This window comes from Pezoporus occidentalis, unplaced genomic scaffold, assembly GCF_034315485.1.
Source record: "Pezoporus occidentalis ecotype Australia unplaced genomic scaffold, CSIRO_AGI_Poc_V1 ctg109, whole genome shotgun sequence".
NCBI lineage: Eukaryota > Metazoa > Chordata > Aves > Psittaciformes > Psittacidae > Pezoporus > Pezoporus occidentalis.
Genome location: NW_026912875.1, coordinates 1,400,359 through 1,417,500, shown reverse-complemented (window position 1 = coordinate 1,417,500; position 17,142 = coordinate 1,400,359). Strand labels below are relative to the sequence as shown.

General features: G+C 40.7%; 1 long non-coding RNA gene across 1 annotated transcript; it reads right to left on the bottom strand.

Annotated features, from left to right (window-relative positions):
- Positions 1-3,920: 3,920 nt before the first annotated feature.
- On the bottom strand, positions 3,921-13,771 carry LOC134166588 (uncharacterized). The gene is made up of 3 exons (XR_009965923.1): positions 13,551-13,771; positions 11,640-11,783; positions 3,921-4,764 (listed from the first exon to the last, which is right to left on the bottom strand). It is a non-coding gene; the product is annotated as an uncharacterized LOC134166588 (long non-coding RNA).
- Positions 13,772-17,142: the final 3,371 nt, after the last annotated feature.

Below are 17,142 nucleotides of genomic sequence, written 5' to 3'. Positions count from 1 at the left end.
CCAGCACTTCAGATGTATCTGTAATTTCAGATTATTTTAACACTCTACTTGAAGAGTTGGGTACCTTTCCATAGGCAAATATAAACACAGGACATGGCATTCTTAAATAGAAGCAAAAGATCATTAGTGGAAAGTGTTGCCAGTGGATGAGCTAAACATAAAACAAGAAACCCTTTGGACAGGTGTTTCAAAGTGATCATATACATCAGGTGCTGGATTATTTTCTTGATTATGCATGTATAGAAACCATGATTACAGAAAGTACAAGTGCTTTTACATCCAAGACCTGGGTAGCAAATAACCAAAGGTTTAAAGCTACACACTCTGTGCCCATGTGAGTTAAGTCAGCCCTTTCCCTCTCTAAATGAGATTGACAGCAAAGTACCCTCCCATATACTGTGATACGGCTTGCCAAAAAAGCATTGAAAAATGAAGGTCAGCCTTATTAGGACAGTAACTGTTAGGACAATGATTGAGAAGTAGACAGCAGATGGCTGAAAGGAAAGGAGCAGTTAAGGAGCTAAATTAATCCCAGAGAGAAGAAGCCTCCTCTGGTGTCCTTTCCTCATATCTTACAGACTTGGAGAGATAAAGCTGAAAGAAGGATTCCTATCAGAGTACTGTCCTACCAGACTCAGGGATAACGAACTAGCAATTTCCCCATCTGATGTGATGACCTTTGTAATAAGGCACACCTTTTACAGAGCAGAGACCTCTTCATATAACAGACCCAAGATCAAGCTGCTCAGCCTACAGTCTCTTAAATGAACTTGCCAAATCCCAGCATTTGCCTGGGGTTGGTTTGTTTGTAAATGGGAAAATAAGCAATACTCCATGCTCTCTTCCCAGGCCCCATAAGTCCTGGTACATAACCTTTTGCTGCTGTCACCCAAATATTCTTGTGACTGAATTTTATTGCCTGAAACATATGTTGAATGTTTTTTTATGGCATTACTTTGCTTTAGCATGAAAAAGTAATGCATGTCAGATATTTCCCTCTTCCTAAATATTCTGTGGACCCTTACTGGCAACAGTTCCCTTTTCAACTTTATAGGAAAAGGAGATTTTACAGTCTTCTGTTTGTTCATTGTGCCAAATGTGCTTGAAGAACTCCATCACTCTGAATAAGTGCCAAACGTGATAATGAACTTCTTCACCCTTCAAAGATGCACACGCAGGGGATTTTGTAGCAACAAGTCCATCTGAGCAATCTTTTTGCAGGCTAATGATAAAAGTTTCACTAGCACAGACATCACGTACTGATGTTGACACTTGTTAGTGACTAAAGGATAAATGACATGCAGCGCAGTTGCCTTGATATCCTGTATTCCGACCAGATTTAGCTCATCTTCCTGCCTAATTTCCTTTGTCTTGTTTGTAGTTCTTTTTCTCCTTAATTGCTGCTCTAGCCTGTCTTTATAAATTGCATTCCCGCATGTTTACTCGTCAGGGGCACACAGTCACCATGTGACAGGACGTGTGTGCTCAAAACTGACAACGTGTGTGGATCAAAGCCAGCAAGGCAAAGAAAAAGCTTCATAAACAATGCTGTAAATAACATCTGGCTGTCCAAATATGGAAGAACATGGTAGTTTTCCCTCTTTGTTGTTATTTTGTTTTGTCATGGACGTCTCCCTATAGACACAAACAAGTCTGAAGTCAGTAATTATGGTACAGATTATTTTAAGCTAATTCTCATCACCAAATGCATATAACAACATGCTGCAGATGGAAAAACCAGACAAGGTGAAGTGAAACTTCAGGAAATGAATGAACCAGTGGTGGAGAACAAAGCCAGAAAAAAAAAAATCCAAGCCAATTAAGAAACACACTGAAAATGATTAAAAGAATCTCAGTAAATGTCCTCTCCTCGTCCTACTACAGAAGATATTGACACACAAGTTTTTCAACTTATCTGAATATCAGAAACTGGAATGCAAACAAAGAAGAAATGTCCAAACCCACAAAGGAGTGGAGGTCAGACAAAATCAGTCCTGGCTCTGAAAACGCTCCTGTTTTTGTTTTGTTTTCTAAGTCAAAATTGGACTGGATGCTACTTTGCTAGAATTCCTGGCTGCAGGTGTTGAACCTAAGCTGCTGCTGTTGCTTTGGCGATTTGGATAAAAAAGTGGATGAGAAATTCATTTGCCCACAACCCCATGGATATCAGACACCAGCTTTTTTTCTGGAATCAGTGTAGAAAGATGTGATGTGCATATAAAGCCCCTCCAGTGGACAGTGGGCATCTGCTACTACTATAAAATGGGAATAAATTGGGAAATATCATTCCTTCCATCACTCAATTTAATTTTTTTAACTTTTTCTGTTGGGAACTTTCCTTTTCTTTGTACAGGGTCCTGCTCTATAAAGCCTGCTTTTAGTTGGAACCTCATAAAGGTAATGGTAAAGACAAATAACTTTATAAATGACTAAACTAATTTGAACGCCAGGATCTACAGATTCAAGAAGGCTTTTGTCTCTGTTAAGATTTTTGAGTGTTCAAACAAGCTAGGTGATACTGAAATATGCTCTGATTTTCAGTAGTCTCTCTTCAGAGAGGTAAACGGATGCTTCTTGGATTGTGTTAGCTATAATTTAGGGTGGTGGCAAAAAAACACTTTCCTCAGTGTCTGTGGTCTTATATAAAGGGGAAACATAATTCTCTTTCTTTGTGTGTAAATGTAACATCTCATGCATATTCAGAACAACCTACTCTTTTAGAATTGATTAAACATACTGTTATGTCTTCCTAGAGACTTAAATAGTGTTCAAATAAAGCTGACAAAATTTCATGGTTTCCAGGAGGATGCAAGGCATTCCTGACTTTGGTTCATTGCACAGGTGCAGAAAGAAATTCCAGTTGTTGCACATTTCTGCATGCAACAGGCAATATTTTTCTGTATCAAAATTGCTTCACTCCAGACTGGCAACAGGCTGTCAGCAAGAGCCCCACTGAGGCTGCTAAAAGCTCTGCATAACTCTGGGGATGTGATGCTCATCCCAGCTTCAGCATAGAAAAGGGACTTACAGCTACTCAAACTGATAATGAAAGGGTTAAAATTACTTGTTTTCTGTTAGAACCTTATCTGAATCTCAGTGAACTCCAGCAGAGGATGCTTTAGGAGTAGGTGTCAATAAATGTCCTCATCTTCTGTGAATCCAGAAGATGATTGAGTCCAGCAAAGATAAGCTGATTCTGGGAATTTCTGGTGCTTTCTGTTGGTGATTTTTGTGCAGTTAATGCTTGTGTTTGTAAATAATTCTCCAACCATTAAAAACAGCTTGCCTCTTTTTCTGCAGGCTATCCATGCATTTGCAGATTATGTATACAAATATGTATGCAAATATGGATCTTAAACCATATGGTCAACCCAGTTGAGACTCTTGAGCAGCATTTCTAACATTGTCAAGAAAAAAGTATGTGCATTTAGACCATATTCATGCTAATAAAGTAATACACATTTACTATCCCCCTAAATCTGCAGGCAAGTGCTCTTTCAAAATGTATTTCTACCATAGTACAGATGCTGACCCTTGTAAAGAACAGTTGTATTAAAACCAGGCATAAGGGAGTAAGTGGGGTATTTTAGAAGGGCAAAGTCTGCATCAGGACAAGCCATTGTGCTCTTTACAGATAAAAATAATAGAAGACTGTGGAAGATGGTCATTTGCATGTTCATAAAATCACATGGATGCAGCACAACAACTCTGACTGGAGCACCTGCTGCTACTAGATGCTGACTAGAATGGCGAGTATTTGCATCACGTATCATTTATCTAGAAACATCTGGATAGAACAGGTATTTATTACCCAAATGACTCTATAATGTGGATTGTTTTGTCATACCACTAACATACAGAAATAGTCAACTCATACACCAAAGCCTGCAGCATTTCCTGAACTTTTCCCACTTTGTTGTGAAAATTTTGCTTTCTTCCCTGTTCTGGTCAAAGTAAATCAGCTCTCAAATAAACAACAATGTATATGAGTCTTCAAAGACAAGCAGAGTTAGGGAGAAACTCCGCACTGCACCTTTTAAGAAGTGCAGATGAGAACATCTGAGGAGATGATACTTCTGTCATATGAAGCCCCATGTTGCCTTCTCAGCCCTGAGCTGTTCCAGGCCCTCCTGGCATAGAATCATCCTGGCAGAGAACTGAGAGAGAGACCTGTGAGCAGCTAAAGCTGCAAGAGCCTCCCCCAGCCATCTGACAACCTTCAGTGCTCCCCGAGGCACTGCCAAACTGCTCTGCAGCCCCGAAGAGCCTGCCTCTGCCAAAGGCCTGTGCTTGGCCAGCTGCAGATGCCATAGTAAGAGATAAAGCCCTCAGGAGGCAGGCACAGGGCTGTCTGTCAAAGCCTGAACGAAGGAATCCTTTTTGGGGAGAGCATTACTTCTCTCCAGCATGACTCCAGCTGGTGTGGAGGACTTAGAAGAGGATGGATAAGGGATTGGGTTGGGGAGACAATTCAGTCTTGGGAGTTAGCGTTCAGACACTTGTCTATTTTCAGTCCATTTAATTTACCTGCCTTTTGGTGTATTCAGAGGATCTGTCAGCAGGAGACGAGTTTCCAAGAAGTGATGGAGGGAGATGGCTGGGCTTGGGTCTGGGCAGGGGGAACCATCAGATGAAAGAGCTTATCCCCAGTCTTTCTTCATGTCAGTGGCACAGTTTTAAGGACTTGCCTTCTTCCTCTAGCTTCTAATGGATCGTGGGGGATATATGATACTTCAGAAGGCAGGAACAGTGACCAAAATCAGCCTAAACATTAACATAAAAATAATTATTATTGGCATCACATAACAAGAAAAGGTAGGATTAGGGTAATGGTGTTTGTTCTTAAACTGAGACAGTAAGTTTCCAGAGTTGATAGAAAAGCGCCGATGAATTAAAATTATAAACTCACTTTTTTTCAAGGCTTTTATTTTATTTGTCAGTGGCAGCCTGATGTTGGCACATATCTTAATCAGGGCATTATTTTTGCGTGTTTCCTTTCATTCTTCAGCCCAAATGACACATTCCTGGAAATATATAAAAAAGACAAAGCAGGAGGGTACCATCCCACATTACACCTAGAATATCTATCTTACTTGGTGACTCCGTAAGTGCTATGTGGATGTTTCCCTACATGAGAAGAGGATGGCTTTCATTAAGGATTTAAATAAGAAAAACTTCAGAAGGGAAAAAAAAAAAAAAAAAAGAAAACCATTAATAAACCAGAAAATTTTAACAAAATATTTCATCCCAAAAAGAGACTTTTAAAATTATGTGCCTGATAATCTTGCTGTCTGTTTCAGTTTCCCTTTTGGAGGAAAGCCAGTGGGAAGCATGATATTCACCTGAAATATTGATTTCCTTAAATCTGTAAATTTAGATTATGAGCTCAACTATTAGGAAAAAGTGTCATCAATCATTCTGTGTGTGCAAGAGACCAGAATGTCTACAAAGTTCTTTAGATTTGTTGTAGTCTTTGATATCAGTGTTTTGAAGATTTATTGATCTGCCTACACTAAAAGTGGAGGATTTTGTTGGTGTTAAGTAGCTTACTTCCTGTTTTCTCTAAGGAAATGACCAGAAAGCTCCGGTTTTGCCCCAGAGGCAGGGTACTTCAGGCAGCCGTTTATTAGCTGTCTTACACAGCACGTGCAGATGATCTCCACCAGATCAAGTGAGAAGGAGACACACTTTCTAAAGCAGTCATTTTGCTGATAACCTCCAAATAAGTTTTTACATATTTTGTCTGGTGATGCAGCAGGTAGAAAGGTGAGGTGAGAGCTATCTAGGCTGAGTCTTAGGTAAGTGAGAGAAGACTTTTATGTTCAGAAGTGCATTCCCCACTTGCATTGCACCCACAAAATCCAAGTGTGCTCCCCAGTTTTGCCAGCAAGTGTATATATGAAAACAAGGAGAAGAGTTTTTTCCTTAAAAAGTACGTGTGCATGTGCTCACTTGCTCTCTCCTCACTGTAGAGTCACTTGTGTAGACTCTTTCTCCATCCCCATCCTGCCTGGTTTCCTGCTACGTGTCTAAAGAAACAGAATATATATCCTCATATAAATAATACATAGTCATTGGTTCAGAAGAAAGAATGTCACCATTTGAGTTAGCAGGAGTATTTCCTTCTGCATCAAGAGGCCTGACTGTGACAGACGCGTCCGACCTGGGATTCAATATTAACCAAGCAGATATAGTTTTGACTTTAGGATGTTAAAAATAAGCCAGTGATAACCAGATAACTGTCTATTTTGAAACAATTATTTCCTTGGATACAGAGAGAGACAGTGTGTGTGTTTCTAACATCTGCACTTTTTCTTATTTGTGAGTGCATGAAAACAGGAAAATAGCATGAAAGACCTGAAATGGAATTTTTGTTGTATCACAATTCTGCCAATGAACTTCCACTGGAAAGAAATCGACAGTTTTAATTGTGTTTTTTAAACATGTAATATACAATTCATTATTGCGTCATGCATCCTATGATTGTGAGATACTCTTTATTACTCATTGTTATATCAGGCAACATTTCTCTCCTGCATACATCTGGTTTTATGTAGTTCCTAGCAATGGAAAAAAACATAGCACATGCTTTGTGGCATCTCTTCACAGATGAATTTCCTTTACTTGCTTTTTAGAGAGTACTTAGCATTTGCTTGGAACTTGATATTTTTGAAGCAAGTCTTTATTTACAAGTGATGACATTAAAGATGAATAACACAAAGAGAATCAGTTCAGCAATATAATTCTGAAGTCAACCAAGAAACTCATAGTAATTAATACATACTTCATTTTAATCTCCTACAACAGATGCATGTGCTTCTCTTGGCAGTAAACTGCTTTCAGGCACTAATTTGACACCATATGGGTGTCAGATTTCTGATCTCAACAACTGCTTAATTAATTGATGTCTTTATCTTTGAATGGGTTGTGTTGGCTCAGATCAAAAACATAAGCATGCTATACAACTGTCAATAGAGACAGCTTTTCTTAGAGATGAGTGCAGTATAACACCAAAATTCAGGATATGTTATGTTTATGATTGATTTCACTTGGATTTCATGTTGCCATAGGTGTGAGAAAGAGAGAGGAGCCAGAAAACAAAGGCAGCGCAGGGAAGCACATACATAAAGCGTTGCTGACCCCCAAAAGCATGGATTAACTAAACAACTAAACAAAAACAAAACCCAGAGATGGTCCTGAAAGCAGCATGCTGTAGAAACAGATATACAGAAACTTCAGGTTTCAAAATTTTCTCTAGTCCATTTCAACAAATGGAGCCTGGCATTTGGAAAAACTTAAAGTGTATGTGATTTGACATCAGATGCTCCAGGACTGTTTCCACTGCATTTCTGCTCACCCCACCTCTGGAAGATAGAGGAGACAAGATGCAGACAAAAGGTTGACAAATGTCATGAAAGGTATGGAATCAGTAGAAGAATTATAACCCTCATCTGGCAAAAGAGATTACTAATACAGCTAATCTGCTATATTGACTGGTATAAGAAAAGTGAATAGGCACCATAGGTGAATAGGCACCATTTATTCACTATTTCTTACCATTCAAGAACATATACTGGGTTGAAATGATGAGGTACAGTGTTTGCAAAACAAAGCAAGCAATTTTTTCACCCAATGCATAATTAATTCACTGTCACAGGATGTTGTGGAAGCCAAGAGATATAAATGGATTCATAATAGGAATACAAAATTTTACAAAGAATAGGTCCATTGATGGACATCAAAAACAATAGCCCAGATGCAACCTCTGGCTCACAAATTCTCTGAACGCTTGATTGCTGGCATGGAAGGGACATTTGAGTTTGCCTGTTTCCTTCTGTTCTTTACTTAGCCAACCTCAGCTGACTAGTGTTAAAGAAAGGCTACTGGGCTAAATGGATTTAGTTGGCCCTATCATGGTTTTACCGTTTTAAAAAGAAGTTAATAAAAAAAGTGGAGCTTCGTGAAAGTTCTACATCTCTCATCTCTATCAGTTGTGTCCTGTTTCTACTGTAATCACAAAAGGACAAAGAAAAACTTAAGGGTGTGGGGTGGGGAAGAGAATATTGCTGGAAAAATACTGTCATTTTACACAAACTCTGCATGTTCACAAAGAAATACGAATTCTATCAATCAGGAGAATCAAAAGAGCTACGCCTGGGACCCTGATCAGGAATTGTCACAAATGTCTTTGAAATTATTGCATTCTTCCTTACTTCATTTTTTTTTCTTTTTAATGATGCTGTTTCTTGTAACTGTAAAGCTGAAAAGGTTATGTTGTTTCTTACAGCTGTACCAGAAAGGGAATTCCCTATTTCTGTGAGGAACATTGAGACTTCTGTCAAGCATGTTTCTTATACCACACTCTGAGGACAGTAAAACTTAACTTGTGCTTTCAAGCATGGTTTTAGTTCCAGTTTAAGAGGGGGTTTCTGGATCCAGAGTCTGAGTTCTTGGCTGATCTCTTCCAAAAGTTTCAAGCCAATGCTCAGTATCACTTTCCCTCCCACCCTACGCAGGAATGTCCATCTCCCTTACCTATTCCACATCTGTGCCATGGACCTGCAGGCTACACTGCAGATATGGTTAGCTAATTGCAAATAACATCTTGAGTTAGCAGCTACATCCTGCTGACTATAAATTTCATCTTGCTTTTTGTTAACAGCTCATTCCCACAGAGGACGGATATCACTGGAAGCATTCTACATCATTTCTTTGGCTACTGCTGTTTCTCTGCTAGATGGAATTCATAAGCTTCCAGAGACATCCTATTGCAAGAGGATGAAACTTGCCTGAAGTAGATCATTCACTGTGGTGCAGTGTGTGACACTGCTGGGAGGACTCACAATACTCTCAGTGTGAGAGGGCCACAGCAGAATGGCATGGAGATCATCAGCTCACATCCTTGGAGAAAAGGGGTGGCATCAACCTGCATATGTAGTTTTCAGCTTCTCATTTCCTGGAGGTATGATGTGGGAGCATGGAAAACAACTCCTTTAATGAAACTGAATAACTCAAATGTAACTTGCTTTGTGAAGTGTCACCAGAAGTCTGTGTGAGACAAGGAGGTGAGTTAGGTCAACTATACAGGCACCTTAGTATGACCTCCTTTATGAGTTACTGTTTCAGCAACTGTTTACTATTATCTTAACTTTATGCTCAAACAATCATATGATCTTTACCACATAAGGAATAGTCTGAAAAATGAAAATGAAAATTTCTTTGGGATTGCGAGAAAAAGGAACATCCAAATTAAATGCCAATTACCATCAAGTACTGCGTTATTCCAAATGATGCATGACTAACATTTGGTGAAGTCTGAACTTTTCAGGTTTGTGGTTTCATCTGTATTAGTTATCAGTAATGCAAAAAAAAAAAAAAGCAGAAGTGTGTTTTTTTAAAGTAAGACTTTCTTACTGACACTTGTCAGCGAGAACAGGACTGTAACTGACACAAGTCACGAATCATAATTATTGGAAAGCACTAGAAATGCATTTGTCTCTTCCTCTACTTTTTCTCCTGGAAGAATGCTTCCTTTATGGTTCTCATCAAATTAAATAGCAGTAACTCGTCAGGTGTAGGCTACGAGTGGTTTTCATGCAGGCTGTAACTGGAAATCTAAAAATGCACCATCAAAACCTAATAGTGAAACTGGGGGCTCAGATGACTGATGAAGCAGAAAGGGTAGGTGTGAGTTTCTAGCGCAGGCTGCCTGCTGACATCAACCCATTTCCTGCTCACCTTACTCTCATGAGTAGCCCTAAGGAGATCAGCTAAAGCAATCACGTAATCAAAACTGCTTCTGGACCTCTTGCTTCTCTACAGAAATCTCTTAATACAAGACTAGTAATTTAATGTACAAAGGTGTTTACTATAAGTCCTTATAGCATCTTACTCCCCCTTTTAGAAGTCAGTTCTTTCCCCTTCAGTGGCTTTGCCCACCTCACTCTCTTTCATCCCTCCACCCAGAGAGTACAGCTGGAACACTGATTTCTGGCCCCCAAACTAAGCAACGTGCTAGAAATGCAGGTTTATACACTGTAAGCAACTAAATATGATACAAATACTGAAAGGGGAAAACCAGAATTCAGAACAACCAAAGCAGACATATATTGCAATGACTGCACAGGAAACACTAGTACAGAGAACCAGCAAAACACAGATGACTGATTGCATTTGGCTTCTTGCTTGGACTTGTTCCAGATATCCAGCCACACACATTCTGCTCAGTATCTCACTGTGGGATCTTAAAAAGGTGCTGCAGAAATTGTGAAATTAGTGTCCAGTCTGATGCAATCTCATCTAATCATTTTCTCACAGCCGTACATTGCAGCTCGTGTTTCCTGAGTCCCACAATCACATCTCTCCTTCCCTTCCTCTTTTATCTCCATTTTTCTCCCCCTCGCTTCCTTTTCCTATTTGACTAACTCTTCAGTACCATTACCCTATCCCCTGTTCTCCCAGACACATATTCATCAGCTGGTGTAAATGAGCATTGATGTCACTGGCTGACAACACTTGTTTGAAATGCAGAAAAGCAGTCTTTCACCCCTGCCTTTCCTCACCATGAATGCTTTGCCTCTGCACTGGATGTCTGTGCCTGGCGCAGGCCCTCCTTGCCACCTCATCCTGTTTCAGTGTGAACCATTCACAGGGCTCTCATTTGATGGCAAGAGTTAAGGCAGTGGGGCAAAAAGGACCTGCCATCCCAACAAGAATAACTTTGTGTTGCTGTAAGGCCACTACTACAAAACAATTATTCAGGCTGCTCTTCTGCAGTGTCAAAGAAGCTACATCAGGTAAATCCTCACTGCAACTCAGCAAGACCAAGCTCTCAATCTTTCTGCTAGTCTTCTCATAATTCTTTAAGTCCCTATCAGCCCTTTCATGTGTGCACACCAAACACTGATTGCAGGATGGCGGTCTTGTCATGTTAAGAAAACAATGGCTTAGGTCCAAGCTACAGTGTTTTTCTTTCTGTAGGATGATCAAACGCTATAAACAAAGGCACAGACAAGGTCTCCCAAACAGGTTTCTGCAGTGATTGCACTAAGGTTGCAAACAATGGGCAAAGTACAGTAAAATCAGTGAAAGTGAACAAGGACTGGTAGAGAAAACAATGTTTTCAGAGGCTCAGAGAACCCAGTCAGCTGATGAAAAGGTGATGTAGTTACATGTAACTGCCCCCCTCTGACTTCTGATTAACTCAGTGATAGGCCTCATCAAGAGAGTTTGGGTTAGCCTGTTTCATTTTGATGTTTTTATCTCCTTTACCTCATGACACTATTGTTCTAGCCTGTGGCCCCAGAGAGATCCCACTCGCCAGCCCCAAACTATTGTAAGAAGAATGGTAGATCCAAGGGTGTTGGAAAAGCCTGCAGCATTGTTCTGCTGTCATGCAAACCTGGCTACATTATCATTATTATCATAGACTGACATCTTTCATTGCCTTTTCTGTTTTCCAAGACAAAAGAGCCAGCTGAGACTGGAACAAAGGAGAATACAGGGAAAAGGAGAGAATATGTCAAGCAAGAATAGTTTGGAAAGGGCCAAAAGTGGAAAAGGAAGTCTAATTCTAGCCTCATCCAGGGGAAAAAAGTTTTTTGAGAAATGTAAACAAATCAGGAAATCCTGGCACTTACTCCAGTTCCGATTTGGTGAAACACACCACCCCTTTCTCTGTGTATGAGCTGCTGTTTGTGAATGAAATCCAGATTAGGCTGTTCATTGAGCCCTGCCAGTCCCACAGTTTCCAGGTTTCCTTTTGCCTATGGCATAGCTTAAACCTTAAAATAATAATAATAAAAAAAACATATGCATGTTATTAACTCTCCATATTCAAATGGAAATACAATGCTATCATAAATCTCTTTTTTTTTTCTAATGTAAATTCCTTTCTCCAGCGTGAAGCTGCAGGAAAGCCATTGTATCTGTGCAATCTAAACTTAAAAGGGAATTTTTGTTAAACTAGTTATGATAGGGGAAACATGTTTTTCACTGAGTTGAAAGATTAAAGTTGGCCATAAAAAGGGGTGGAGGGGCTGGGGGAGGATTATTGGTTGCTCAACTAATGATTAGATACAGGACTTCAAGGACAAATTAAGGAGCACAAAAAGAAAGATTTCTGAAGATAAGTGAAACCAGTTCCAATAATATCAAATAAAAGATGCCTTGTTTATCACGGGTTTTAATCTCCCCCAGTTCTATTCTACCTCTATTAGTCTAATTAGACAAAGAGTGTAAACTCCAAAAGAGGCAACCAATCTTTTGTAGACCTTGAAGACTACCCAGTGTATCTGTCTTCCAACTTACCCTTTTTTGCCTGTCTCTCAGTGCAGGTAATTTCCCTCTCTTTTGTGATTCCAGATTAAACAGCTTCTTTGTAATATGTTTTTCTCCCCTTGATTTCATTTTGGATTCCTTACAGAAATATGACACTGGTTGCCAAAATTCCCTTTTTCCTGATTCAGAATGGTTTCTGGCTCATTAATGCTGCCTGTTTAAGGTAGGGAGGAGGAGCAGGAAGAGGAGAGGGAATTGAATATGGCTGCTCTTACCTCAGGCAAGTTTTGGTTTTGCTGCAGTGTAGGCACTATTGAGGGCTAAGCTAAGGATACATCAGGAGCCATAAAAATAAAGTACCTGGTAGTGGTGGAATTCATCATGTAGCTCTAAATGGCCCAAACAAAGAAGTGTACCATGTCCATGAGAAACAAGAAAAAGAGCTTCATGACGCCAAGTGGTTGCAATGACTAACTCTCATTTAAAGTCTGTCTGCACAGTGAATTGCAAGGAGTTAAAGAAAAAATCCCAGCTAATTTGGGCCTTATGGATGGCTTTGGCTAAGGACTGAGAAAGCCAGGAGCAATTTCATCAATGCTCTAAGGTGGGCACACACGGAGAGATGCAACTGAGATGTTGCCTCTGTGCCTTTCACGCTCTCAGTCCAATCCTTGTGGAATTAAAATGTTGGAAGAGTTACTTGAATTGCTGAAGAGCTAGATCTCTTCAAGCAAGGCATCTACATTTTACCGTGATATTACCATAGCATCATTAGCCTCTTTTCTTTGTGGAATCTTCTTTACTGTGATTTAGGTGGTAAAACTAAAGACACAGTATTTGATTTCAGTTTCTTTTTTTAGTAGGAGCTAAGCTCTGTTTCTAAAAATGACATGGCCTAAAATACAATTCTGCAAAGTTTCTCAAATTTTACTTTTCGGGGGGGGGGGGTGTGTGTCCAAATACTTGCCTTTTCTTAGCACAAATACAGAAATATTTAAATATTCACCTGGACCCACAAAAACTGCAGCCCAACGCCTGTTCTTCTTCCCTTTCTGAAGGGTGCTGCTTTTGGGGAGCAGGAGGTGGGAAGGGGCAGACAGAGGTGGACTGAGGCCAGGGAAGGCTCATTAGATGCCACAATGGTGGAGCCTTGAGCTCCCAGCTAAGCTCCTGCCTCCCAGCTATGCAAGCCGCAGGGAATGTCAGACAGAGAAAGGAGACCTTATTTAGGGTTGATATTCGGGAGACCTTTCTTGTAGGATTACTACCACCTTTCAGTGTAGGTAGGATCCCTACTCCTTGCACATAAGTAGAGGGCTTTCCATAGTCTGCAGAGGCAGTAGCAATGAGTCAACTATCCTGAACACAGCATTGTAACTGCATTCCTGCATTCAAAAGAGATGTTTGTTGAACCTGTAAAAAAACAAAGATATTAAATATACATTACTTTTCTGGTCTAAATTTGCTGTCAGGGCTTTAAAAAACAATTATTTTTTATTTATTTATTTATTTTTAATGCTAGGGCACTATCAATGATTAATAAAATAACCTGGAGAGAAATGAAGTTACAGACCCATCTCTGACTGCCTTCTGTTGATCTGGAACAAAAACCAAAATCCAGCACATGTGTCTGAGCACTCAGAGGAGTGCTTGCAAAAGCCGTAGATGGTACATATCTGTTGCCCTGTCAAGGGAAAACTGCAGCAGCAGAGCTATTAATTTCAGGCTGTTTCTGTAGCCTGCATAGTGCTGTATTCTCCAGTGCAGAAAAGAAGGGAAACAGGTGCTCCATCTCCTCAGCATCTGGTTTGGATGACCACAATACACCAAACACCTGCACTTTGCAGTCCCGCCAAGCCTTGCCTGCTATTGTATTAGGCAGGACTGGCTGCCTATTGCAATAAAAGACATTGTTTATCAGTTGTACCAGAGGAGCGTGGGTTGTGAGGAGGGGACAGAACAAACAAACCTGGAAAAAAACCCCAACAAAACAACAAAACCCCAAACCACTAATAGGAAAGAAAATCTGTTCTGTAGCTTGAATGCTTCTGACCGTGGAAAGTCTTTTATTATTTTCTTTTTCAGAGTCTGGAAAAGGGAGACCAGCCCTGTGGCAGGTTTTCCTGACTGAACAGACAGTTGGCACTTGTGTTAAGAGGGCTTTAGTATCAGGTATCAGGTTTTAGGACTTGAAGAGGAACTGCAGTTTCACATTTTAATACAGAACTGTTTTTACAGACTGCAGAGTTTTATCCATGTAGCTCTGACTATAAACATGATGATTCACATCTTAACTAAGAATGGATTTAAGGCTATTATGATTAAAACTGAAACTTTGCCCAGAACCTTAGATACTGCAGTCTATTCTATTTTAGGTTTCCTCTTCAGGGCTGGCAAAGCCATCTCCTTGAATGTGAAACAACTGCTACATTCAGAAAACCGAGTCAAGGGCAGCACATTTTAGAAGATGCTGTAATGTGAGCTGTCCTAGCGAAGCCAGCGGCATCACTCACATCCTTAAAATCACACATAGAATTTAGGATCTCTCTCAAGATGGTAGGTACTAAAACAAAGGATCAGTAGATGATCTATCTAGCCCTTGTGAAAGATGCTTCATTCAGGGACATTTTACTTCTTACCTGCAAAACCGGGATGGTGATGGCTCCTGAGTTTGCTTTTGTTTTAGCGGGAGGAGCACAGAGTCTTTGCGTTCCCCCAGGGGAAAGCCTTTCCAGAAGCGGGGGGCCCTTCCCTCTGCCGTGGCCAGGGTGCAGCACCGGGCAGGGACCGCTCTCTGGCGCGACGACCGGGCGCCGGCTCCTCGGGGCCGGCCACCGGGACCGGGCTCGTCCCTTTGCCCCGAGCCCCAACTAGCGACAGTCCGGCGGAACTGCAGCAGCGCCGGGAGGCTGGAGCGAGAGTGGCGGACTTCAGGCGAGCTGGTGTCCGGCGGGGAAAAAACTCACCCAGCCCCCTTGAGCTGGGGCTGTTCCCCTGGCCTTAAAATGGCAGTGACATTGGGCCTGGATGCCAAGGAAGATAAGTATCTTATCTCTCTGCCTGTTGGAAAATGTTTCAGGATGGAGGAATCATAATAATCAGAATCACAAAATCATAGAATGGTTTGGGTCAGAAGGGACCTTAAAGCTCACCCAGTTCCAACCCCCGGCCGTGGGCAGGGACCCCTTCCACTAGACCAGGTTGCTCAAAGCCCCATCCAGCCTGGCCTTGAACACTGCCAGGGATGGGGCAGCCACAGCTTTTCTGGGCAACCTGTTCCGGTGTCTCACCACCCTCACAGCAAAGGATTTCTTCCTTACACCTAATCTAAATCTCCCCTCTTTCAGCCTAAAGCCATTCTCCCTTGTCCTATCCCTACATGCCTTTGTAAAAGTCCATCTGCAGATTTCCTGTAGGCCTGCTTTAGGCACCGGAAGCTGCTCTGAGGTCTCCTTCGAGCCTTCTCTTCTCCAGGCTGAGCAAGCCCAAAATCTCTCTTCCGACTGGCATGAGGAGCACTCTGCTGGCAGAAAATACTTCTGTGGCATGGTGGATGTGACGATAAAAACAGGTAAAGAAAATCTGACAGTGCTTAATGCAAAAAGTAGAGCCATTAAGTACTCAGCTCGAGAACATAAAAGGACACCTGCAAGACAACATATGGAGCCCTGGATTTTGTTAGATAACAGCTTTTTTTCTTTCTGTCTGCAGTGATCTATCTAACTTCCCAATTTGCTACATCTCACACTTAAATGCCAGTGTTTAAGATCCACAAATACCCATTAAGATGAATGATGGCGTAAGACATAAAGCTGAAATAGGCTAAAACATAAAGTGGAAAAATGAGAATAGGTGAGAACTATTGTTATACTCGTCAGAGGGCTGATATGTGGCACTCACTGCTGCACTCCATGGACATAGTTAAAGACAGAAACTCATGCTCAGAGAACTTTGGTGTTGCTACACCAGTGAAATTATACAAGAAAGGAAGTATTTTCAGTTTCTTGGGACTTTTTTTTTTCTGTCTAAGCAGATGCATCTTCTCAGAGTCACTCTGTTTTTACAGTAACCACAATGACTAATTGCATATTTGGATAAAGAATGGGGAATCTTATTGCCAGCACATGAAGTGTCGTGAATTAGCCATCACTGAAATCAGTCCCAACCCTGGATTAAGTTATGCTCTTGTTGGCCCTTATATACAAATTATGAAATTTAAGGCTATGGAGATATATCTCCATATATTATATATGGAGAGAGAGAGAAAGAAAAGAAAAATATGAGAAGATGTACATTTAACTGGTAGAAGCTTGGATTTTAAGCTCATCAGTTTGCAGAATGCTCCTGATACTAAAGCTGTGATTGGAGGGTGGTAAATTTGAAACATCATTTTTCAAATTGGTTAAATGATGAGTTGCACTCAAAAAAGTTGTTAAACCAAGTTCTGATTGCTATGAATTGAGTACACTGGCTATCGTTTGTGCAGTCAGGAAAATCCAGTTCTTAGGAATGACCATTTATTCCTGGTAATGATTAAATAGGTTCCACAAGATCATTTGAAAAGTGGTTTGTTTAAATACCATTTATTTGCAGGCCATTAAGTCTCTAGAGTTCAAGGGTAGCAAGGGAGATAATGTCAAGGCAATGATATCACATCTCTATTTTATGACACCAACTGAGCCATAGATCATACTTTGTACATGATTTAAGTGTAGAGAAAATTCTATTCTATTAATCCATCTTATCCTTCGCCTTCTATCAAGACAGTTCATATTAAGAAGGAGGCTGGGAGGATAAGGAAGTTAAGACATGAGCCATAAGCAATCTGCTTGTCAAAAGCTAGTCACTGCACTGTGAGATCTT